Below are 26,747 nucleotides of genomic sequence, written 5' to 3' on the forward strand. Positions count from 1 at the left end.
TCGCAAACAAGAGGAACGTCGTGTGGTCCTCACTACCCACCGACTCCTACCCCTATTGGCTGCTGTGGCAGCAAGGTTTAAATGAGAAACCAGACCTCACATTTCCACCTGCAAGGTATTATATTGCACATCTTTCATAACTGCTCATTTATTATCAAGACAGAATCACAGTACATCATATATATATTGTGTAGTAAGTGTTTTATACACTACTGGCCATTAAAATTGCTACACCAAGAAGAAATCCAGAATATATTATACTAGAACTGACATGTGATTACATTTTCTCGCAATTTGGCTGCATAGATCCTGAGAAATCAGTACCCAGAACAACCACCTCTGACCGTAATAACGGCCTTGATACGCCTGGGCATTGAGTTAAACAGAGCTTGGATGGCATGTACAGGTACAGCTGCCCATGCAGCGTCAACACGATACCACAGTTCATCAAGAGTAGTGACTAGCGTATTGTGATGAGCCGGTTGCTCGGCCACCATTGACCAGACGTTTTCAATTGGTGAGAGATCTGGAGAATGTGCTGGCCAGGGCAGCAGTCGAACATTTTCTGTATCCAGACAGGCCCGTACAGGACCTGCAACATGCGGTCGTGCATTATCCTGCTGAAATGTAGGGTTTCGCAGGGATCGAATGAAGGGTAGAGCCACGGGTCGCAACATATCTGAAATGTAACGTCCACTGTTCAAAGTGCCGTAAATGCGAACAAGAGGTGACCGAGACGTGTAACCAATGGCACCCCATACCATCACGCCGGGTGATACGCTAGTATGGCGATGACGAATACATCCTTCCAATGTGCGTTCACCGCGATGTCGCCAAACACGGATGCGACCATCATGATGCTGTAAACAAAACCTGTATTCATCCGAAAAAATGACGTTTTGCCCAGGTTCGTCGTTAAGTACACCATCGCAGGCGCTCCTGTCTGTGATGCAGCGTCAAGGGCAACCGCAGCCATGGTCTCCGAGCACATAGTCCATGCTGCTGCAAACGTCGTCGAACTGTTAGTGCAGATGGTTGTCTTGCAAACGTCCCCATCTGTTGACTCACGGATCGAGACGTGGCTGCACGATCTGTTACAGCCATACGGATAAGTTGCATGTCATCTCGACTGCTAGTGATAATAGGCCGTTGGGGTCCAGCACGGCGTTCCGTATTACCCTCCTGAACCCAGCGATTCCATACTATGCTAACAGTCATTGGATCCCGACCAACGCGAGCAACAATGTCGCGATACGATAAACCGTAATCGCGATAGGCTACAATCCGGCCTTTATCAAAGTCGGAAACGTGATGGTACGCATTTCTCCTCCTTACACGAGGCATCACAACAACGTTTCACCAGGCAACGCCGGTCAACTGCTGTTTGTGTATGAGAGATCGGTTGGAAACTTTCCTCATGTCAGCAGGTTGTAGGTGTCGCCACCGGCGCCAATCTTGTGTGAATGCTCTGAAAAGCTAATCATTTGCGTATCACAGCATCTTCTTCCTGTCGGTTAAATTTCGCGTCTGTAGCACGTCACCTTCGTGGTGTAGCAGTTTTAATGGCCAGTAGTGTATTTTTGGAAAGGGACTTTCACTCTAACGAAGTATTTGTTCGAAGTAGTGGGGGAAATAATTAGCAATATCCCGTTACAGGTGTGTCACCAAAGCGTGAAGAATTCAGAATATCTCTGCTTGGCGGCAAACAGACTACACATGCATATCTCGACTACAAAACGCTGAGGTAACGAAAGTCATGCTGTTCTTCCTGATGTCGTGTTTGGCCAGCGTCGAGCAGCAAACCGATGTGGCGTGGACTGAACATGGTTGATTGGGAACGCGACGTCCGTGAATGTCTGTCATCAGTTTACTGACTGGTTTGATCCGGCCCGCCACGAATTCCTTTCCTGTGCTAACCTCTTCATATCAGAGTAGCACTTGCAACCTACGTCCTCAATTATTTGCTTGACGTATTCCAATCCCTGTCTTCCTCTACAGTTTTTGCCCTCTACAGCTCCCTCTAGTACCATGGAAGTCATTCCCTCATGTCTTAGCAGATGTCCTATCATCCTGTCCCTTCTCCTTATCAGTGTTTTCCACATATTCCTCTCCTCTCCGATTCTGCGTAGAACCTCCTCATTCCTTACCTTATCAGTCCACCTATGTTTCAACATTCGTCTATAGCAGCACATCTCTAATGCTTCGATTTTCTTCTGTTCCGGTTTTCTCACAGTGCATATTTCACTACCATACAATGCTGTATTCCAGACGTACATCCTCAGAAATTTCTTCCTCAAATTAAGGCCGGTATTTGATATTAGTAGACTTCTCTTGTCCAGAAATGCCTTTTTTGCCATAGCGAGGCTGCTTTTGATGTCCTCTTTGCTCCGTCCGTCATTGGTTATTTTACTGCCTAGGTAGCAGAATTCCTTAACTTCATTCACTTCGTGACCATCAATCCTGATGTTAAGTTTCTCACTGTTCTCATTTCTATTACTTCTCATTACCTTCGTCTTTCTCCGATTTACTCTCAAACCATACTGCGTACTCATTAGACTGTTCATTCCGTTCAGCAGATCATTTAATTCTTCTTCACTTTCACTCAGGATAGCAATGTCATCAGCGAATCGTATCATTGATATCCTTTCACCTTGTATTTTAATTCCACACCTGAACCTTTCTTTTATTTCCATCATTGCTTCCTCGATGTACAGATCGAAGAGTAGGGGCGAAAGGCTACAGCCTTGTCTTACACCCTTCTTAATACGAGCACTTCGTTCTTGATCGTCCACTCTTATTATTCCCTCTTGGTTGTTGTACATATTGTATATGACCCGTCTCTCCGTATAGCTTACCCCTACTTTTTTCAGAATCTCGAACAGCTTGGCCATTTTATATTGTCGAACGCTTTTTCCAGGTCGACAAATCCTATGAAAGTGTCTTGATTTTTCTTTAGCCTTGCTTCCATTATTAGCCGTAACGTCAGAATTGCCTCTCTCGTCCCTTTCAAATGGTTCAAATGGCTCTGAGCACTATGGGACTCCTGCTGTGGTTATCAGTCCCCTAGAACTTAGAACTACTTAAACCTAACTAACCTAAGGACATCACACACATCCATGCCCGAGGCAGGATTCGAACCTGCGACCGTAGCAGTTGCGCGGTTCCAGACTGTAGCGCCTAGAACCGCTCGGCCACCCCCGCCGGTGTAATGGGGAAAACTATTAGAATTATCCCTGTTAAAGCTGTATCACCAGAGCGTGAAGAATGAAGTATCCATGCTGACACTCAACAGACCACACATGCATATCGTAATTACAGCATAATTGATATGTATGTCATGTACACATCTGTACTTATACTTAGGTTCTGAAATTTCTGCAAACATGATGCTAGCTGGACATTAAATATGAAAAATATAACAAAAGTGTATAATAAGTTCGTGTGTCTCAATGGCCTGGTGCAAGTCTTTCTTCTACGGATCTCGCTCCCTCTGCCGCCGGCATCAGCCAAATTGCGGTGAAAAGACTGAAGATGGTCTGAGATAAGGCTCAAAACCGGTTGCTAACAAGTGAAAGAATCTGAAAACGGCGTCGGGATTGCTTTTAATTGATTTTCAGCATTTTATACCGCTCGCTGTGCTACAATTACAGAATCTGAAGTGTTAATTGAAAGCCTTTTTAAGCTTGTCGTACTTGTCACGGTACTAGTAAATAAAAAAATCCTTTTGGTATTGAGAACACAATCAGTTTTGGGAGCTGATGCTACAGTTCTTACTGGAGTGGTGTGTAGTGTGTGCTGGATATTCTTCCCCCAACAGGAATTGAACCGGCTATTTTCGAGAAGGCCATCACCGAACTACCCTGCTTTAGCGACCGCAGCTGGATACCGACACGTTGAATGTGCTACAAGTCCCGGGCGTGACGATTGCTCTGCCCTTCTGTCGCATTCTTATCGGACTATTGTGTCCTGTACGTTTCTGGCTAAAAAGTACTCTTATCGTCACATGGCGGACGTGCATCTCACGTATGGACTTACAAATTGCAATGAGTCTGAAGCCAGACGTTCGTATGCTGAAACATTTTCTAATAGACATTTACTGAACAATATGACCGTTCAAAGAATACATGGTCGTCTTGTGCAGACACGCTCTTTTGAGAAAAGGTCGTTCCACAGTGGGAGACGAAATAGGGCTAAAACACCTGATTTAGGAGATCGAGTACTTCATCATACTCGTATTGAGGACAGTACCAGAGAAATAAAAGAACTGAGGATGCGAGTCCTGTGACAGCGCGGAAAGTGTTACGAGGGCAGCTCCTTTATAGAAACCATCTTCAGACAGTGTAAGGTCTTATCCGAACAGATTTTCATCTCAGAAAAGCTTTTTGTGTTTTCTTACTGGAGATGTCTGCTCAGGATCACCATTTTCTGCCTACTACGGTATTCACCGATGAGGCAAAGTATACCAGAAATGGAGTACGACTTCTTCCAACACTCGTACTCAGACGAATAAGAAACCATTTGTAGTTTTGGAAGCAAGACGTCAACAGCAGTTTAGCATTAATGTATGCGTTAGCATAATTAGAAACAGAGTAATTGGACCTGTCATTCTTCTGACTGGAGTGGAGGACTTTCCACTAGACTTCAGAGTACGTGGTTCATGCACGATGGGGCGTGGCGCCACGTGCAACAAGTTTTAACTCTGCGTTTCCCAAATAAATGGACTGGTCGTGGGGTATCAACATCTAAGCCTGCCGATCTCAGTCCATTTGAGTTTAATTTTGGGAGAGAGGCCGAGGGGCGGGGGGGGGGGGGGGCTTTAAAGGGCATAGAGTGTTCTAGACTATCGCGAATGCTGACATTCTTCGCCAGCGTTTTCAAGAGGGATTTCGGCGGATACAGCAGAATCCTGGAATATGGAAGCGAGCAAGACAATCCATGATGTGTTTAGAACCTTTTGTTAGAGCAGATCGTAGAGATTCTGAGTATTTTAGCCTTGAGAAGACAAGACAAGACAAGAAAAAAGCGCTATACGAGATTGGAAAAGCAGAGAATTGTGAAGGTGGTTCGATGAACCCTCTGCCAGGCACTTAAATGTGATTTGCAGAGTATCCACGTAGATGTAGATGTTGTTGTTGTTGTTGTTGTTGTGGTCTTCAGTCCTGAGACTGGTTTGATGCAGCTCTCCATGCTACGATGCAGCTCTCCATGCTACTCTATCCTGTGCTAGCTTCTTCATCTCCCATTACTTACTGCAACCTACATCCTTCTGAATCTGCTTAGAGTATTCATCTCTTGGTCTCCCTCTACGATTTTTACCCTCCACGCTGCTCTCCAATGCTAAATTTGTGATCCCTTGATGGCTGCTCTCCAATGCTAAATTTGTGATCCCTTGATGCCTCAGAACATGCCCTAACAACCGATCCCTTCTTCTGGTCAAGTTGTGCCACAAACTCCTCTTCCCCCCTATTCTGTTCAATACCGCCCCATTAGTTATGTGATCTACCCATCTAATCTTCAGCATTCTTCTGTAGCACCACATTTGGAAAGCTTCTATTCTCTTCTTGTCCAAACTATCCATCGTCCATGTTTCACTTCCATACATGGCTACACTCCATTCAAATACTTTCAGAAACAACTTCCTGACACTTAAATCTATACTCGATGTTAACAAATTTCTCTTCTTCAGAAACGCTTTGCTTGCCATTGCCAGTCTACATTTTATATCCTCTCTACTTCGACCATCATCAGTTATTTTGCTCCCCAAATAGGAAAACTCCTTTACGACTTTAAGTGTCTCATTTCCTAATCTAATTCCCTCAGCATCACCCGACTTAATTCGACTACATTCCATTACCCTCGTTTTGCTTTTGTTGATGTTCATCTTATACCCTCCTTTCAAGACACTGTCCATTCCGTTCAACTGCTCTTCCAAGTCCTTTGCTGTCTCTGACAGAATTACAATGTCATCGGCGAACCTCAAAGTTTTTATTTCTTCTCCATGGATTTTAATACCTACTCCGAATTTTTCTTTTGTTTCCTTTACTGCTTGCTCAATATAAAGATTGAATAACATCGTGGAGAGGCTACAACCCTGTCTCACTCCCTTAGATGTAGAAAAGAAAAAAAAATACCTCCAGAAATCAACTCGAAATTTAGAAACAAAAGGACAACAACGAAGCAAACATGTAACAACAAAACAAGTGTCTACATAAGAAAATAAAAAAATTACAGTAAGCATACCTGAACATTTTTGCTTCTTTTTAAGTCTCCTATCCGTTCCCCAAGGGTTTCTCACATATTAGAGAACCAGTATTTTTTGAGGAGGGGATAAAGTAAGAAGCCGTAATCCCCCACCCCCTCCGTCCTGAACCCACCCTTCTGTCCGCAGCACTCTCTCTCTCTCTCTCTCTCTGTGTGTGTGTGTGTGTGTGTGTGTGTGTGTGTGTGTGTGTTGGGGCATGTTATGTGTGTGTGGGGGGGGGGGGGGGGGGAGGGTGCGAGCCATAGCAACACCGACTCAAAGGAAGGCCTCGGCGCTTGTTGGTGACGTCACGTCAGCTAGGCACGGCGAACGCCAGGTCTGTTGCAGGCATACTCATAATGGTGGTGTCTCCCTCTCTGACACAGGAAAATGTGGAACTACTGGCGGTAGTTGACCAACACACATTGCTCTGAGAGATTTCTGCAATCAATTAATTGTGCAGTTCATTACAGTTCTTAACAAACAGTGTAGTCCTGAACTTAAATTTCCACCTGTTTTAAGGGTTGACATACAAAAACAACTTCATGGTCCAGCGCCAAGAGAATATGTCCTTCTTTACCTTATTTATAAATCTGAGGAAGTTACGTTTGTACTGGGTTGCTTTTACAAGAAACTGTGGACATATTGGTGCTCTTCTTTTGGTATCTCGGTTGACTACGGGGTGAGGAGCACTGAATGTTAATGAAATATCTTGCAATTGTACACGTTGGGGGAGGGGGTGGGGGACAGGAGAAGATGCAAAAGAGAGATACTTGTTTTATCAAATAAATTTTTTTTTATCTTATAAAGTTTCTCCTTTCAGTTGCAAGAGGGGAATATTTAATTTTTCTAATGTGCATGTTTAAAAAAGTTTAAGCGCAGCAGTGTTTTCTATGTATGAAGCTAATTTTGTTTCCTGTTTAGAATTCCTTTCGTTGAAAACGACTGTAATGTAATGACTGGCAACAGTTGGACATTTACACATGTAAATTAGTTCACATTTCCAGTGACGATGTCAAACGAAAATAAATAAATAAAAGAAACGAGTTAATTGTAAGGGGGTTGGGGTAAGTTTCGATAGCAAAATGGATCAAGTAAATATAGTTGCAATGGGGCAAAGCATCTTCTCATATTGATCTACGTTTGTTTCGACAGGATTCAGTAATACAGAACTATGTAGCTTTACGATAGTAAGAAAATCTTTCATCTAAATAAAACTGCAGAATCCAAAACGATACCAAACATTTTGTCCAAAAAATAAGAGATTTATAGTGATAAGCACGCCCAGGCGTTTCAGCCTGCAACAGACCTGGCGTTCGCCGTGCCTAGCTGACGTGACGTCACCAACAAGCGGCGAGGTCTTCCTTTGAGTCGGTGTTGACCATAGTCGCTGGTCGGGCTTCTACCGGCGCAACTGTTCGCAGCTTTTTCAGACGGCTGGTGACGAGTAGGTGACGGCGCTGAAGCCGCTAACCAGATTTCATGCCAAGTGCGGCGGATGCCCGCACAGCAACAGGTAGGCAGACGTGAGTGCTGTTGCCCCGACAACAGCCTGGGCAGTGTGCCAGCACCAGCACCAGCCGGAAGCGAGAGTGCTCAGGGCAGAAATCGAACGTCCCATTGTACCAGAACATGTGAAGACGTAAGCCTGTCGTCAAACCGTAGGTGCTTCCCTAGGCAATGTCCTGTTATAGGTGGTATGTCGTCGTCTTTCTCCGACCTTTAAACTGAATTACCCAACCATTTAAGGCGGTTACCGAACCACGGTGCAGCCGTTTTTCACATTAATAGGCATCCCACAGGTGGAAGAAATTAAAAACTGCAGATAAAATCGTACGATTGACCGGGGTTCGAACTCAGGAGCTTCGGATTTGCAGTCTAGCACTTTACCACTGAACTACCGTGCGACACCCAAACGTATCACGTGCCATAATGTGAACAGTGCCGTCATGGGATTCGGAACACAGTGAAAAAACTATCGATTGCGTTGAATACTCAGTTGAATGCCTCCTGAAACTGAGTTCGTGTTTGCCGCGCGGGATTAGCCGAGCGGTCTCAGGCGCTGCAGTCATGGACTGTGCGGCTGGTCCCGGCGGAGGTTCGAATCCTCCCTCGGGCATGGGTGTGTGTGTTTGTCCTTAGGATAATTTAGGTTAAGTAGTGTGTAAGCTTAGGGACTCATGACCTTAGCAGTTAGGTTCCATAAGATTTCACACACACTTGAGTTCGTGTTTACTTATTTAAACTTTCTTGTCGGAGAAGCATCTACATCTACATGATTACTCTGTAATTGACAGTTTACAGGCTGGCAGTGCGTTCTTTGAACCGCCTTAAAGCTGTTTTTCTGCAGTTCCATTATAGAACAGCGCGCGAGGAAAACGAATACATAAATCTCTCCGTGCGAGCTCTCATTTTACTATGATCATTGTTTCTCCATATGTAGGTGGGCGCCAACGTAATACTTTCTCATTCGGAGGAGAAAGTTGCTGCCTGGAATTTCATGAGCAGACCCTGCCGGGCTACGTGGGGTTTCCTACCGTGGGGTTTCCTCCAAGGGTGCAGCAGGTAGCGAAGCTGTCCCGAGCGACCGGTTCCCTAACGAGGTGTTTGCGATCTGAGCCTCCCCCACTGCTTGTCATCAAATTCACAGTAACACAACTAATTACAGTGTTCCAATAGTCATTCACCACTTTCCCCCTTTCTCTGTTTACCTGCTGCCCCCTCTTTCTTTTAATCTGCTTCCCTCACTTCTCTGGATGCACCTCCTCTCCCCTCCCCGCCCCCATCACGTTTTCCTCTCTCCGTGTATCTCCTCCTCCGCCTCCGTCATGCCATCTCCTCTTTCCCTATCTATGAAAAAATACGTAAGAGGGCTATCCACAAAGTACATTACGTTTTGGAATTAAAAATAAATAAAGTACTGGAAATTTTTTTATTATATACAGATGAAAGCCACACTTAAATGCTACTTTTCTACATAGTTGCCATTTAAATTAAGGAACTTATCGTAGCGATGGACGAGCTTGGAAATTCCTTCGTCGTAAAATTCGGGCGCCTGCGCCTTCAACCACGTGGTTACCTCTTTTGGGGCAAAAAAGGTGTGATTTTTGTGGATCTCCTGGAAAGAGGCACTACAATAAACTCTCAAAGGTATTTGCCAAACTCTGCACAACCTCAGAAGAGCAATACAAAACAAGCGCAGGGGAAAGTTGGGCTCAAAGATCTTGCTGATTCACGACAACGCCCGGGCCCACACGGCAAATGCCACTCGTGAAGTTCTCGAATCTTTTAATTGGGAGTTGTTTCCTCATCCGCCGTACAGTCCCGACCTGGCACCGAGCGAATTCCACTTATTGCCAACAATGAAGAAGTGATTGGCTATGCAGCGCTTTGATGACGGCGCACAGCTTCAAGAAGAGGTAACCACGTGGTTGAAGGCGCAGGCGGCCGAATTTTACGACGAAGGAATTCCCAAGCTCGTCCATCGCTACGATAAGTGCCTTAATTTAAATGGCAACTATGTAGAAAAGTAGTATTTAAGTGCAGCTTTCATCTGTATATAATAAAAAAAATTTCCAATACTTTATTTTTAATTCCAAAACGTAATGTACTTTGTGGATAGCCCTCGTATATTTGCCAACTTTCATGCTCATTGACGAAACGATGTTGAATTTATTTAAAGGTAGGACAACCCTCCGCCACCCAGCATACGCTGGCTTGTGTAAATGCCTTCACCACGAAAACATTCATAGATGAGCCAACTCCCAAGCTGATCAGTCAAACGATGTGTAATTCTGTTGTAAGGCACCCTCCGCCATACACCGTATGAAATTTCACGTAGACAGCGAGGTTCCCCTTGTTTTGAAGATCAAATGAACAAAATTTCATCAAGATCCGAGCAACACTGTGGCTTTTGTTGCAATCCGTAAGTAAAGTACCCTCCACCATGCACTGAACGAAGTTTTATGTAGACTGTGACCTTCCTCTTAGTTTGGGAAATAGGAATCCATTTTTATACACCCTGCTCGCTCTACGCCGACTTAGTTGCGAAACATAAACAATAGATTCGAACAACAGAAATCATGTAATGGTTAATAGCAACGAGATTACGAGAGCAGTCACATTCAGTGTTACGTAAAATAACGTTACACCTTGTAAACTATCACGACACAAAATGAAGATAATAAGCAATGTGTGACTTCCTTTCGTTTGCGTTTGAAACTCTCGGAGAACTCCTGCGTGGTGAGGAGGGTGGGAGGGGGCAGCAAGTGGAGCCTCTGTTTATTTTGCCAGCCCGGGCCTCCGACAGGTTTCGTGCGCCACTGCTCGTAGGAAACCCCACGGTAAGAAACCCCACGACACCCCCTGCCGCAACGCCTTTGGTTGAAAGATTGCCACTCCAGTTCACGTATCATATTCGCGGCTCTCTCTCTCATATTTGTCGACAGTACAAAACGAGCTGCCGTGCTTTGAACTTTCTCGATGTCCTCCGTCAATCCTACCTGACGCGGATCCCACACCGCACACCGTGTAAGTAGGCTGGCTCTGAGCACTATGGGACTCAACATCTTAGGTCATAAGTCCCCTAGAACTTAGAACTACTTAAACCTAACTAACCTAAGGACATCACACACACCCATGCCCGAGGCAGGATTCGAACCTGTGACCGTAGCAGTCCCGCGGTTCCGGACTGCAGCGCCAGTACCGCTAGACCACCGCGGCCGGCTGTAAGTAGGCTGTTTAGGTTTTGATGTTAGTAACGCCACGTAGCGCTCTGTATGAAAATCACTAGCTGTGCTGTGTGCAGTCTGTGGCTGGTTTGCATTGTTGTTGGCTATTGTGGTGTTGGGCAGTTGGCTGTTAACAGCGCATAGCGTTGCGCAGTTGGAGGTGAGCCTCCAGCAGTGGTGCATGTGTGGAGAGAGATTGCGGAGTTTTGAGAGCGGATGATCTGGACGTGTGTCCATCAGAGACAGTAAATTTGTAAGACTGGATGTCATGAACTGATATATATATTATGACCTTTGAACACTATTAAGGTAAATACATTGTTTGTTCTCTATCAAAATCTTTCATTTGCTAACTATGCCTATCAGTAGTTAGTGCCTTCAGTAGTTTGAATCTTTTATTTAGCTGGCAGTAGTGGCGCTCGCTGTATTGCAGTAGTTCGAGTAACGAAGATTTTTGTGAGGTAAGTGATTTATGAAAGGTATAGTTTAATGTTAGTCAGGGCCATTCTTTTGTAGGGATTATTGAAAGTCAGATTGCGTTGCGCTGAAAATATTGTGTGTCAGTTTAGTGTTGATCAGAATAGGTAAAGAGCGAAATGTCGGAGTACGTTCAGTTCTGCTCAGCTGTTTGAAAATCAAATAACGTAAGGGGTTTACCAGCACAGTAATTCACTAATTTTTCTAAGGGGGCTTTTCAATCGATACTCCAGAACAGGGCGGACGAGCGTAGTCCAAGCAGTCTCTTTAGTAGACCTGTTGCATTTTAAACGTATTCTGCCAATAAATCGCACTCTTTGGTTAGCTTCTTGTGTAATATTATCTGTAGTCGTTCCAGTTGAGCTGGTTAGTAATTCTAATCCCTAAATTATTTAGTTGAATTTACTGCCTTTTAGATGTGTGTGATTTATCACGTGACCGAAATTTTGCAGATTCCCGTTCGTACTCATGTGGATGACTTCACAATTTTCATTGTTTAAAGTCAAATGCCACTTTCCTATCATACTGATATGTTGGCTGTATCATTTTGCAGTTGGGTTTGATCATCTGATGACTTTACGAGACGGTAAATGATAGCATCATCTACAATCAATCTAAGAGCTCTGATCAGATTGTCTCCTAAATCGTATATGTAGATAGGGAACAGCAGACGGCTTATAACAGTTCCTTAGGGAACGCCAGGTATTACCTCAGTTACTACGAACTGTGACCTTTCTGACAGGAAATCACAACTGAGAACGTTCAGACGTGAAACATAGCACGTATGTGTAATATCTCTGCACTTCTTTGACTTAAGCTCTGTGACCATAACTTCTATAATCCAACGTAAATAAATGGTTATTGTGAGTGCACGTGTTTATCAAGTTACTAACATCTGAAATGCCACTACTTTATCAAATACATAATATGGAGACAACAATAACTGCGTAGTGACTAATATACATTTACTATGTAATAAACGAAATATTTTCTAAAAAAATGGTGATAAATGTAATGTGAAAATGATATGGATATACCAACTACATGTACGTACCATAACATTTTACAACACATGTCGCTTAATCACTTTGAAATGATTCATTTGTGTCTATTTACTTATCATCACATTATTTATTATTGATTTACACACTGATCTCCAACAATAAGTATGGAAACATATTTATGAATGTAAACCACCTAAAGATGGGCACAAGCCCGAAACCGGTCGTGTGTTAAACAAAATCACCTTCTGTTGTGACTGATAGCGGTTATTATTTTACACCGTATAACAGAGAGTTGAGAAAATATCCCTTTTCAGGAAGTGTGCTTTATTATAATTTTACTTTGCATTTCATTACTTTGAGCGAAACAATCTCATTGATCATTTCACTTTAGTCGAAGTCATTAACTGTGTCGATATTCTGTCGGCAAGATAGCTTAATTTCACACCTGCTTTCACCCATGCTCTACCTTAAGTACTTTTCTATCATTTTTAATTTGCTGCAATTGTGTTCACTAGAGGCTGCAGTCACTGCCATTGTCATAAATATTCTATAAGTTATTTTGATATTTTGATGAGCAACTCCGAACCAGTGGCTTGAAAAAATGTAAACGTGTCAGTACTTTTCACCAAGTCTTTCACCTGGGACTTACGAGCAGCAGTTTAGTTAACTAACAGCACGTCTTCTCGTATGCGGAAGAGAGGAACACGAGCGGATTTGTGAATGTATGCTTTCCCGGCGTATACAGCTGGCGAAGAGTTCTCGGGCTTCCAGCCGGGTGGCGATGTCTTCAAACTGCGACGTTTCGAGTGACATACTCATCGTCTTCTGGCGAAGTGCCGAGACTTTGCGGATGCCGGTCCCTTTATACCTGCGGTGTGCCCCCCACCACCTGGCCGCGGGAGGCTGGGTCCAGCGGAGCCGGCGGGCGGGGTGGAGGGGGAAGCGGGTGCGCCGTTCGTGTCTCCCTCAGAGCATTCTGATCGCGTCTCGTGAGCTGGACGGTTCTTGTTGCGTTCCTGGCGTATTGCGGCTAACGCTGGATTCCAGGCCGCGCTCAGTTGATAGCCTTCGTCCCTGTTCACAAGATTCTGGTGGACCCGTATTTCTATTGATTCTTTAATGACGCTATCCCAATAGCTCCCGGCTCGGCACAGCACCCTGGTGTTTTCGAAATCAAAGGTGTGGTTTTCTTTGATGCTATGTTCAGCTATAGCAGATTTCTCTATCTGTCCAAGTCGAACATGCCTCATGTGTTCCTCGCACCTTTTAGAGATGCAGCGCTGCGTTTGACCAATGTACTGCACACCACATTCGCAGGCAATGCTGTATATACCAGGTGTGTTTAGTTTGAGTGGGTCTTTAGCTGAACCCAGCAGCTCTTTCGTCTTCGGCGGTGGTCGGAAGACGGTATTTATGTTAGATTTTCTTAATAGCCTCCCGATTTTGGCTGATGTGGGCCCCAAATATGGAAGAAAGGCGAGTCTCTTGTTAACTTCCTCTTCTTCTTCCTGAAATTTGTCAGCCTGCCTCCTCTTGAAGGCCCTACCAATCTGTGTTTCACTGTATTCGTTTTTCCGAAATACCTCTCTTAGGTGGTGTAATTCGTCTGAGAGGCTTTCTTTGTCACAAATGACGTGCGCCCTATGTACCAAGGTGGTCAGTACTGACTGGCGTTGCGCCGGATGGTGGCAGCTGGTTGCATGGAGGTACAGGTCTGTGTGCGGGTCCACGAGAATCTTGTGAACAGGGACGAAGGCTATCAACTGAGCGCGGCCTGGAATCCAGCATTAGCCGCAATACGCCAGGAGCGCAACAAGAACCGTCCAGCTCACGAGACGCGATCAGAATGCTCTGAGGGAGACACGAACGGCGCACCCGCTTCCCCCTCCACCCCGCCCGCCGGCTCCGCTGGACCCAGCCTCCCGCGGCCAGGTGGTGGGGGGCACACCGCAGGTATAAAGGGACCGGCATCCGCAAAGTCTCGGCACTTCGCCAGAAGATGATGAGTATGTCACTCGTCGAAACGTCGCAGTTTGAAGACATCGCCACCCGGCTGGAAGCCCGAGAACTCTTCGCCACGAGCGGATTTATCTTTGCATCTGCATCCTCTGGGTATGGGACTTCTCAAGAGTAGCCAACAGATGTGCGTCATTCCCTACGTGGCGCAAGATAATTATTAGTGTTTGACGCGCCGTCAACGACAACGTCATACACTGAAGAGCCAAAGAAACTGGTACACCTGTCTAATATCTTGTAAGTGGCGCAACAAGACGCGGTATGGATTCGACTGTGTCTGAAGTAGTGCTGGATACCACGAATCCTGCAGGGCAGTCCACAAATCCGTAAGAGTTCGAGGGTGTGGAGATCTCTTCTGAACAGCACGTTGCAAGGCATCCCATAAATGGTTAATAATGCTCATGTATGGGGAGTTTGATGGCCAGCGTAAGTGTTTAAACTCAGAAGAGTGCTCATGGAGCCACTCTATAGCAATTCTGAATGTGTGGGGTGTCGCATTGTCCTCCTGGAATTGCCCAAGTCCGTCGGAATGCACAATGAACATGAATGGATGCTTACGTGCGTGTCACCTGTCAGAGTCGTATCTAGACGTATCAGTATTCCCATATCACTCCAACCGCACACGCCCTGCACGATTACAAAGCCTTCACCAGCTTGAACAATTCGCTGCTGACATGCAGGGTTTCGTGGATTCACGAGGTTGTCTCCATACCCATATTCATCCCCTCGCAACAATTTGAAACGATACTCGTCCGATCAAGCAACATGTTCCCTGTCATCAACAGTTTAATGTCGGTGTTGACAGGCGCAGTTGAGGCTTAAAGCTATGTGTCGTTCAGTCATCAAGAGCACACGAATGATCCTTCGGCTCCGAAAGCCCATACCAATTACGATTTGTTGAATGTTTCGCACGCTGACACTTGTTGATGGCCCAGCATTGAAATCTGCAGCAATTTGCGGAAGGGTTGCACTTCTGTCACGTTGAACGATGTTCTTCAGTCGTCGTTAGTCCCTTTCTTGCACGATCTTTTTCCGGCCGCAGCGATGTCGGAGATCTGATGTTTTACCGAATTCCTGATATTCACGGTACACTCGTGAAATGGTCCCCACACCATCGCTACCTCGGAGATGCTGTATACCATCGCTCGTGCGGCGACTATAACACCACGTTCAAACTAGTTTACATCTTGATACCCTACCACTGTAGCAGCAGTAACCGATCTAACAAATGCATCAGGCATTCGTTGTCTTATACAGGGTAGTCCATTGATAGTGACCGGGCCAAATATCTCACGAAATAAGCATCAAACGAAAAAACTACAAAGAACGAAACTCGTTTGGCTTGAAGGGGGAAACCAGATGGCGCTATGGTTGGCACGCTAGATGGCGCTGCCATAGGTCAAACGGATATCAGCTGCGTTTTTTTGATAGGAACCCCCATTTTTTATACATATTCGTGTAGTCCGTAAAGAAATATGAATGTTTTAGTTGGACCTTTTTTTCGCTTTGTGATAGATGGCGCTATAATAGTCACAAACGTAAAAGTACATGGTATCACGTAACATTCCGCCAGTGCGGACGGTATTTGCTTCGTGATACATTAAACGTGTTAAAATTGACCGTTTACCAACTGCGGAAAAAGTCGATATCGTGTTGATGCATGGCTATTGCGATCAAAATACCCAACGGGCGTGTGCTATGTATGCTGCTCGGTATCCTGGATGACATCGTCCAAGTGTCCGGACCGTCCGCCGGACAGTTACGTTATTTAAGGAAACAGGAAGTGTTTAGCCACATGTGAAACGTCAACCACGACCTGCAAGAAATGATGATGCCCAAGTAGGTGTTTTAGCTGCTGTCGCGGCTAATCCGCACATCAGTAGCAGACAAATTGCGCGAGAATTGGGAATCTCAAAAACCTTGGTGTTGAGAATGCTACATCAACATCGATTGCACTCGTACCATATTTCTATGCACCACGAATTGCATGGCGACGACTTTGAACGTCGTGTACAGTTCTGCCACTGGGCACAAGAGAAATTACGGGACGATGACAGATTTTTTGCACGCGTTCTATTTAGCGACGAATCGTCATTCACCAACAGCGGTAACATAAACCGGCATAATATGCACTATTGGGCAACGGAAAATCCACGATGGCTGCGACAAGTGGAACATCAGCGACCTTGGCGAGTTAATGTATGGTGCGGCATTGTGGGAGGAAGGATAATTGGCCCCCATTTTATCGATGGCAATCTAAATGGTGCAATGTATGCTGATTTCCTACGTAATGTTCTACCGATGTTACTACAAGATGTTTCACTGCATGACAGAATGGCGATGTACTTCCAACATGATGGATGTCCGGCCCATAGCTCGCGTGCGGTTGAAGGAATATTGAATAGCATATTTCATGACAACGTGGATGCACAATACCATGGCCCGCAGGTTCACCGGATCTGACGTCCCCGAATTTCTTTCTGTGGGGAAAGTTGAAGGATATTTGCTAGCGTGATCCACCGACAACGCCTGACAACATGCATCAGCTCATTGTCAATGCATGTGCGAACATTACGGAAGGCGAACTACTCGCTGTTGAGAGGAATATCGTTACACGTATTGCCAAATGCATTGAGGTTGACGGACATCATTTTGAGCATTTATTGTATTAATGCTGCAACAGCATGCGTTCTCAAAAAATGGTTCAAATGGCTCTGAACACTATGCGACTTAACTTCTGAGGTCATCAGTCGCCTAGAACTTAGAACTAATTAAACCTAACTAACCTAAGGACATCACACACATCCATGCCCGAGGCAGGATTCGAACCTGCGACCGTAGCGGTCGCTCGGGTCCAGACTGTAGCGCCTAGAACCGCACGGCCACTCTGGTCGGCGCATGCGTTCTCAGAAATGATAAGTTCACAAAGGTATTTGTATCACATTGGAACAACCGAAACAAAATGTTCAAACGTACCTACGTTCTGTATTTTAATTTAAAAACCCAACCTGTTACCAACTGTTCGTCTAAAATTGTGAGCCATATGTTTGTGACTATTACCGCGGCATCTATCACAAATTCGAAAAAACTGGCCCAACTAAAACATTCATATTTCTTTACGTACTACACGAATATGTAATAAAAATTGGGGTTCGTATTAAAAAAAAAGGCAGTTCATACCGGTTTGACCTATGGCAGCGCCATCTAGCGGGCCAACCATAGCGCCATCTGGTTTCTCCCTTCCAGCTAGACAAGTCTCGTTCTTTGGAGTTTTTTCGTTTGACGTTTATTTCGTGAGATATTTGGCCCATTCACAATCAATGGACCACCCTGTATAGGTGTTGCGATCGCAGCACCGTTTTCGACTGTTTACGTATCTCTGTATTTGAATATGCATGCCTATACCAGTTTCTTTGGCGCTTCAGTGCAATTCCAGTAGGGGAAAGGTGGTGAAGGAACTTATCGCATAAAGCGGTTAAGACACTGACCTCGTATTCGGGAAGAAGGCGGTACAGATCCCCGAACAACCACCCAGATTTAGGTTTCCCCTGATTTTCCCCTAAATCGCTTTAAGGCGAATGCCGGGACGGTTCCTGTTGGGTTGGCAGAAGAGCCAACACCGTGTTACTAGTGGAGGCCGAAATGCACGCGTTTTAGCTCACGCAGGCTGGCTTGAGGAGGGAAGAATCATACTGACGTGAGGTCTGGGACTTGACAAGGAATGAGAATTCAGAAAGCGGACGTAATTAGTTTGATACTTAACTTTAATCCATTAATGATGAACGTCGCTCTTGACGATACGTGATTCACAATATTATCTGTTCAGAATACATTCATAGTAACTGAATATGGCGCCTTGCTAGGTCGTAGCAAATGACGTAGCTGAAGGCTGTGCTAAACTGTCGTCTCTGCAAATGAGAGCGTATGTAGACAGTGAACCATCGCTAGCAAAGTCGGCTGTACAACTGGGACGAGTGCTAGGGAGTCTCTCTAGACTAGACCTGCCGTGTGGCCGCGCTCGTTCTGCAATCACTGATAGTGGCGACACGCGGGCCCGACGTATACTAACGGACCGCTGCTGATTTAAAGGCTACCATCTAGCAAGTGTGGTATCTGGCGGTGACACCACAGTTCCTTTGAAGCAGAGTTTGTTCACCGTTCCGCTCTGGAATGTTTCATGGGTATGATGAGAGTGCAACACTTTAAAACGCTAATGATGTCCTGCCGCGGCGTTGGCGGGTCTCGAACCAGGGGCCTCCCGGACAGCGCACCGTGGTCGCCCGCCCCTGCGACCAGCCTCCGTGCGATCAACAGGTCCAGCGGGCAGCGCTCAACAGGTCGGCGGCACGCGCGTCATCCGCTGACGGCGACATCACGTCCCGCCCCCCCCCCCCCCCGCCCCCCCGTCCCCCACCCTTGAACTGCAGCTGCTGCGGCGCGGGGGTCAGGTTTCCGGTCGACTCTGCTACACTGCACGTTAGAAGAGAAGGGACGAACAGGTGGAGACACCTAAGCGAGGGGGCTTGGTCAGATCCGTGGCTGCTGGGGCGAGCCAAACGTGTCGCGCAGCCATGAAAACGCGTTCTGTCGATTTTCCGCTGCCGCTGCCTCCGACTAATTCGTCACGCACACTCACACAGACATACACTAGTGATGGGAACAACCGAATGAAAATAACCGACTCATTCGGTTGCAGTTCCGCGTCATCATTCATTCTTCTTGTTGAAATCAGTCTAGGGGCAACCAAATGAAAGTAACAGATACAGTCCATTGTACTTTTGCATGCTGACCTAATTTTTTTCATTCCATCATTTATTGCTTTGAGCAGAGCGAAAACAGGAACCCCTCAGAAATCGCACAACGGAATTTTGTCCGAAATTTCATAGCCAAACGAAGAGTGGAAAGTGGACAAATTATTTTATTGAATTGAAACTAAATTTAGCAGCACGAATTCTTGTGAGCTATAAATTCTTAACTGGGGCAACGGCCTTGCCGCAGTGGCTACACCGGTTCCTGTGAGATCACCGAAGTTAAGCGCTGTCGGGCGTTGTCGGCACTTGGATAGGTGACCATCCAGGCCGCCATGCGCTGTTGCCATTTTTCGGGGTGCACTCAGCCTCGTGATGCCAATTGAGGAGCTACTCGACCGACTAGTAGCAGCTTCGGTCAAGAATACCATCATAACGACCGGGAGAGCGGTGTGCTGACCCCACGCCCCTCCTATCCGCATCCTCCACTGAGGATGACACGGCGGTCGGATGGTCCCGGTAGGCCACTCGTGGCCTGATGACGGAGTGCTTTATAAATTCTTTATAAAAGAATGCCGATGGATTAATATAACTCATGGTTTTCGAACAAAATATGAAAATAAAAAAAACTGAAAAATAAGCGCTCAAATGTTTTGTGAAATAATTTGGCTGAAATTAAGAAGTAAAACAGATCAGAAAAAAATGACGTACCTTTGAATGTACTCGAAATTCACCAGACAAACACTGTCTAGTACGCTTAAAAAATTTCAGTTGGTAATCGCCACTCCATTTTCTGTGTTCGATTTCGAGCATCATTCAAAGATGCGTCAATGTTACCTCAATCTAAGAGGGGCGTTCAGTAAGTAATGGAATACATTTTTTCCTCGGTCGCGAAAATGCGGAATTTGTTGTGAGACGTCGTGGAATATTCTGTCTTCAGCCACTATAGTTTCATTAAGTTCCTATAGGTGGCGGCGCTTTACTTATTGTTAGCCTGTCATTGAGTTTCTTTTCGCGGAAAACCGAAGCATCGCAGATATCCATAACAAGCACTCCGTCATCAGGCCACAAGTGGCCCATCGGGACCATCCGACCTCAGCTGAGAATGCGGATAGGACGGGCGTGTGGTCAGCACACCGCTCTCCCGGTCGTTATGATGGTTTTCTTTGACCGGAGCCGCTACTATTCGGTCGAGTAGCTCCTACATCTACATTTACATTTATACTCCGCAAGCCACCCAACGGTGTGTGGCGGAGGACACTTTACGTGCCACTGTCATTGCCTCCCTTTCCTGTTCCAGTCACATATGGTTCGCAGGAAGAAAGACTGCCGGAAAGTGTCCGTGCGCGCTCGAATCTCTCTAATTTTACATTCGTGACCTCCTCGGTATAAGTAGGGGGAAGCAATATATTCGATACCTCATCCAGAAACGCACCCTCTCGAAACCTGGACAGCAAGCTTCACCGCGATGCAGAGCGCCTCTCTTGCAGAGTCTGCCACTTGTGTTTGCTAAACATCTCCGTAACGCTATCACGCTTACCAAATAACCCTGTGACGAAACGCGCCGCTCGTCTTTGGATCTTCTTTATCTCCTCCGTCGGCCCGACCTGGTACGGATACCACACTGATGAGTATAGGTCGAACGAGTGTTTTGTAAGCCACCTCCTTTGTTGATGGACTTCATTTCCTAAGGACTCTCCCAATGAATCTCAACCTGGCACCCGCCTTCCCAAAAATCGATTTTATATGATCATTCCACTTCCAATCGTTCCGCACGCATACTCCCAGATATTTTACAGAAGTAACTGCTACTAGTGTTTGTTCCGCTATCATATAATCATACAATAAAGGATCCTTGTTTCTATGTATTCGCAGTACATTACATTTGTCTATGTTAAGGGTCAGTTGCCACTCCCTGCACCAAGTGCCTATCCGCTGCAGATCTTCCTGCATTTCGCTACAATTTTCTAATGCTGCAACTTCTCTGTATACTACAGCATCATCCGCGAAAAGCTGCATGGAACTTCCGACACTATCTACTAGGTCATTTATATATATTGTGAAAAGCAATGGTCCCATAACACTTCCCTTGTGGCACGTCAGAGGTTACTTTAATGTCTGTAGACGTCTCTCCATTGAGAACAACATGCTGTGTTCTGTTTGCTAAAAACTCTTCAATCCAGCCACACAGCTGGTCTGATATTCCGTAGGCTCTTACATTGTATATCAGGCGACAGTGCGGAACTGTATCGAACGCCTTCCGGAAGTCAAGGAAAATGGCATCTACCTGGGAGCCTGTATCTAATATTTTCTGGGTCTCATGAACAAATAAAGCGAGTTGGGTCTCACACGATCGCTGTTGCCGGAATTCATGTTGATTCCTACGAAGTAGATTCTGGGTTTCCAGAAATGACATGATACGCGAGCAAAAAACATTTTCTAAAATTGTACAACAGATCGACGGTAGAGATATAGACCTATTAGTTTTGCGCATCTGCTCGTCGACCCTTCTTGAAGACTGGGACTACCTGTGCTTTTCTATTCCTTGGACACTTATTTCGATGTCAGCCATTTTTTCGTTTGTGCGAGGATTTAGAGAAGGAACGGCAGTGTGGTCTTCCTCTGTGAAACAGCTTTGTAAAACCTCCTCAGTTGGCATCACGAGGCTGAGTGCACCCCGAAAAATGGCAACAGCGCATGGCGGCCTGGGTGGTCACCCATCCAAGTGCCGGCCACGCCCGACAGCGCTTAACTTCGGTGATCTGAGGGGAACCGGTGTATCCACTGCGGCAGAGCCATTGCCCAGATATTCATAACCGCTTGCAGAATGTCTATAGAGACCTGACAGTGAACAAAAGCATGCTGAGTCGTTAGGCGAGGCTTCTGTCATCATTTCAACAAGGTCCGGCAAGTCGGACCGCCGCACACAGCTGTGCCTGCTGCAATGATGGAACGTGCGGACACTCTCATTTGGGTTAGTCGGCGGCTCACAATCAGACACCTCGCTGCACAGCTGGACGTCTCTGTTGGTAGTGCTGTCACACTCGTCCACCAGTTTGGGTACTCAAAGGTGTTTCCCCGCTGGGCTCCCCGCTGCCTACCAGAAGACCATAAAGAGCAACGTAGGGCCATCTGTGAGGAATTACTTGCACATTACGAGGCTGGTCGTTACAATTTTTCTTCGAACATCGTCACAGGCGATGAAACACTGGTCCATCACTTCCAATTGGAAACAAAACAGCAATCCATGAAGTGGCGCCACACCCCTTGGAAGAAAAATTTCAGTGCAACACCCTCAGCCGGTGAAGACCTGGGACGTTACGGTGACGGTGGTGCTGGCGCCTGCCGGCTGACGTCCTGCTCGTAAAGACCACTATGAACTGGGCCTGTTCTGCCGGCATGGAGCGGGCGCGAATGGGTATGTGCGTGGCCCTGCGAGGGCACGTGGCCTGTTGTAGCAAAAGAGAGCCGTGCCGACTGCGCTCTCTTGCTGACACGGGCACGCTGCCTCTGTTTTGACGAGAGCCGTTTGTACATGCCCTCGTGGTTGGCAAGCTGCCCGCACAGCCACCTGGAGTGTAGAGGAATCGGCTGCCAGGCGGATACAACAGCACTACTGATAGATTTAACTTCAAATAGTGTTTACCTCCTTAAAATGGCTGACTCTTCGATGTTCAACGAAATGGCAAATCCGAAATACAGTGCCCAGAATAGTAGTCTCATAAGTACATGGTAATTAACCGTCAGACGTATAAAATCGAATTGGGTAGTATTGGACTGTGATTATTATAGTTTCTGACACTTTCACAGTAACACACTATGTGTAGTATAGTAAACAAAGGCAGACTAACGGCAGACAATATCCTGCTACTATTTACGATAGAAATTTTCCGGTACTTGCTGGGAACCAGCATCCATGAGAACAACGTCCTAAAATTTTTTTAAAAAATAACGTTTTGTGGCATTATTAAATTCGCACTGAAATTCTCAAACGAGTTCGTATATGTAATTAAATTATGTAAGAATCATCCCATGTAGGCTTTCACGGCCGGCGTCTTCATCAGTAAACGCTTCCGGGCTAAATTGCCGTGGTCGATCTGTAGAATTTCGTCTCCCTGACGTCGACTCACCTCGGAAGATGTTCTCCGTAGTTGAGAACGAAACGTCAGGGAGAAGAAATTCTACAGATCGACGACGGCAGTCTAGGCCGGAAGTGTTTACTGATAACTTATGTAAGAGTTCTTAGTCGTACCTAGTCATATCTAGATGACAAATTTACGAGATATCGTAGAGTTTCCTGCCACTCGCAAGTAGCAGCTGATAACACGTCGCGTGACCTTTTCGTGAGTGCTTTTATCTGGGATTAACACAATGCGCAAGGTAGTCGACAAACAGCTCGACGTTCCATATGGATTTTCGGAAATCGGCCAATATCAGCCATCTAATATAATTTAACTCGTGAAGGCTATGTGTGACAGCTGCTTGACATTTAGCTGCGAAACCTACGTATTCGACATCAACCAGCATTGCTTTGACGTAGCAGTGATAGCAAGCAAGAAGAAAAAATCAGAGACAACGAGAAACGTTGTCCATATACACTATGTGGTCAAAAATATCCGGACACCTGGCTGAAAATGACTTACAAGTTCGTGGCGCCCTCCTTCGGTAAAGCTGGAAATCAATATGGTGTTGGCCTACACTTGCTGACAGCTTCCACTCTCGCAGGAATACGTTCAGTCAGGTGCTGGAAGGTTTCTTGGGGAATGGCAGCCCATTCTTCATGAAGTGCTGCACTGAGGAGTGGTCTTCGACGTCTGTCGGTGAGGCCTGGCATGAGGTCAGCGTTCCAAAACATCCCAAAGGTCAGGACTCTGCGCAGGCCAGTCCATCCAGGAGGGATGTTATTGTCGTGTAACCACACAGCCACAGGCCGTGCATCATGAACAGGTGCTCGATCGTGTTGAAAGATGCAGTCGCCATCCCCGAATTGCTCTTCAACAGTGGGAAGCAAGAAGGTGCTTAAAACACCAATGACGGCCTGTGCTGTGTTGTTTCCACGCAAAACAACAAGGGGTGCAAGCTCCTGCATGAAAAACACGACCACACCATAACACCACCGTCTACGAATTTTACTGGTATCGCTACACACGCTGGCAGGTAATATTCACAGGGCATTCGCCATACTCGCACCCTGCCATCGGACCGCCTCATTGTATACTCCACACAACGTTTTTCCACTGTTCAATCGTCCAATGTCCTTCTTACACAATGCGAGGCGTCGTTTGGTATTTACCGGCGTGATGTGTGGCTTATGAAATCCAAGTTTTCTCACCTCCCGCCTAACTCTCATAGTACTTGCAGTGGATCCTGATGCAGTTTGGAATTCGTGTGACGGTCTGGATAGATGTCTGCCTATTACACATTACGGCATCTTCAGCTGTCGGCGGTTTCTTTCAGTCAACAGACGAGATTGGCCTGTACGCTTTTGTGCTGTACGTGTCCCTTCACATTTCCATTTCACATCACATCGTAAACAGTGGGCCTAGGGATGTTTATGTGTGTGAAAATCTTGCATACAGACGTATGACACAAGTGACACCCAATCACCTGACCACGTTCGAAGTCCGTAAGTTCGGCGGAGAGCCCCATTCTGCTGTCTCACGATGCCGCTGATATGGAGTGTAGGTGGCACCACAGTGCACCTAATATGAAAAACGTATGTTTCTGGGGGTGTCCGGATACTTTTGATCTCATAGTGTAAATGGAGGTCTTGCAAAAGACGAAGTTAGCTCTTACCTATATAAATATACTATAATTCTTTCGACCAAACCTGCATACCTTCTGCAAAACTTTTGAGTTACTAATGGGCACTTTCTAACTAAGAAGGCATTTTCAAGCAACGCACGTGAAAGGGAGGCATCGAAAACGTGATTAGGGGTATGTAGGGTGCAAAATTCATACACAGATCTACGATGTCGAGACAGGAACAATAGTTTTAACCCAAATGGACATCTAGTCGAACTGAGATTGGATTGATGATGATGATGTCCTCCTCGCCGTGTCCGGCGACAGCGACTCCGTCAGTCTTCTGTGTCCTTGTTGTGGTAGGCTCGGATGTGGCTCGCGAATCCGAATTTCGCTTTGAATATCCTGTTGCATGAAGCACAGTGAAGTTGACCAGCAGAGTTGTAAGTATACGTGTAGACAGGCTTGAGCTGAGATTTTCGGAGCTCTCTTTTAGCATCCAGGTTCATTAGACGCTTTTGCTCGAATTGTTCGATGCTCTTATGTACAGTTGATCGCCACTCCGATCGGCGCAATGCTAGCTCCTCCCAACCGGTTGCTTGGAATGCCACGGGCTGCAAGGTGGCGTTTAATGGTGTCTTTATATCGCAGGTGTTGACCACCTTTCCTCCTCATCCCGCACGAGAGCTGCGAGTAGAACACCGCTTTAGGTAGCCTACTGTCATCGATGCGTACTATGTGACCACTCCATCTCAGTTGATGTTTCATTATTAAAGCTTCAATACCAGCCAGTTTCACGTCAATACCAGCCAGTTTCACGCGGCGCAAAATCTCCGTGTTTGGGACACGGTCTTCCCATTTGATGCGCAGAATTGATCTCAGACATCGAAGATGAAATTTATCTAGCTTCTTAATGTCAGCTTTGTAACAGCACCAGGTTTCCGAGGCATAGAGTAAGGTGGATAATACTACTGCTTTGTAGACTGCAATTTTTGTTTGTAGTTTGAGATCATGTGATTTCCATACTCGGTCACTTAGCTTACCGAAGGCTGAGGCTGCGCTGGCTATACGCGCTGCGATTTCCGTTGTCAGGCTGTTGTCACTTCTAATTTGGCTTCCCAGGTATTTGAAATTTGACACATTTTGCAGGGGTTTGTTATTTATCTCAATACTGGAGTCATCTGCATTAAGACCTCTAAGTGGCTGTTTGAGAACTTGCGTCTTAGTGATGCTAATGGCTAAGCCAAATCTTCTGCAGGAGGCATTTAGCAGATTTATGTAAGTCTGAAGAGTTTCGCAAGAATTAGCCATCATGCATACATCATCCGCGTAGAGAATCTCTAAGATGGATAGTTTGGTTACGCGACTTTTTGTTCTGAGGCGAGAGATGTTGAAGACACTTTTGTCTGTCCTTGTGTCGAGACTAATTTGATTACTACAGGCTTTGGTCGCGTCTCTCATAACAGCTGCGAAGTAAAGTGAGAAGAGTGTGGGAGCCAGAACACAGCCTTGTTTTACACCACATGTCACGGGAAACTGTTCTGAGAGCTTGTCCTCATGGCGGATTTTTGCCATCATGTTTTCATGAAACTGCCGAATCAAACTGACAATTTTGTCAGGGCACCCAGTTTTCTTTAGTATGATCCAGAGAGCTTCCCGTGGGACACGATCAAAAGCTTTTTCCGGGTCTACAAAGCACATAAACAGAGGCCGATGTTGCTCTAAGCTTTTCTCTTGCATTTGTTTGACAAAAAATATGGCATCCACTGTGCCTCTGTTTGGGCGA

The 26,747-nt window shown here is 45.9% G+C and overlaps 1 protein-coding gene and 1 pseudogene across 3 annotated transcripts in view; one reads left to right on the forward strand and one right to left on the reverse strand.

Moving 5' to 3' along the window:
• Nucleotides 1-26,747, forward strand: part of LOC126412042 (phospholipid-transporting ATPase ID) — a 583,312-nt gene that overhangs the window by 99,324 nt on the left and 457,241 nt on the right. The window lies entirely within an intron of this gene.
• On the reverse strand, nucleotides 21,902-22,019 carry LOC126413425 (5S ribosomal RNA; annotated as a pseudogene).

The sequence above is a fragment of the Schistocerca serialis genome, chromosome 7 (genome assembly GCF_023864345.2).
Source record: "Schistocerca serialis cubense isolate TAMUIC-IGC-003099 chromosome 7, iqSchSeri2.2, whole genome shotgun sequence".
NCBI classification, from domain to species: Eukaryota; Metazoa; Arthropoda; class Insecta; order Orthoptera; family Acrididae; genus Schistocerca; species Schistocerca serialis.